The sequence below is a fragment of the Otolemur garnettii genome, unplaced genomic scaffold, assembly GCF_000181295.1.
Source record: "Otolemur garnettii isolate 467f Iridium unplaced genomic scaffold, OtoGar3 scaffold00051, whole genome shotgun sequence".
Lineage (NCBI taxonomy): Eukaryota > Metazoa > Chordata > Mammalia > Primates > Galagidae > Otolemur > Otolemur garnettii.
In genome coordinates, this window is record NW_003852446.1 from 9516048 (window position 1) to 9516366 (window position 319).

A 319-nucleotide genomic window follows, 5' to 3' on the forward strand; every position below is an offset into this window, starting at 1 on the left:
GATTGTCATAGCACTTCAGGGACAATGACTACCTTTTGACTGAAGTTGTTTTTTTTGACCAGAGACTGGCTGGATTGTGAGATTTAGGTGATAGGTTTCCAGTTTCTCATGTTCTCAAAGGTCAGAGTAATCCCCATTTTATGGATAAAATAACATTGATAACAAAATTTTAAAATAGGACTTGTACCCAGACTCCACATAATTCTCATTTCTGAGCTTATATCCTCTCAATACCTATTTCTTTCATTAATTCATAGAAATCTGCAGCTTTCATGAAGATTTTGGCTAATTTTCTTCATTTCTTCATTACTTTGCATTT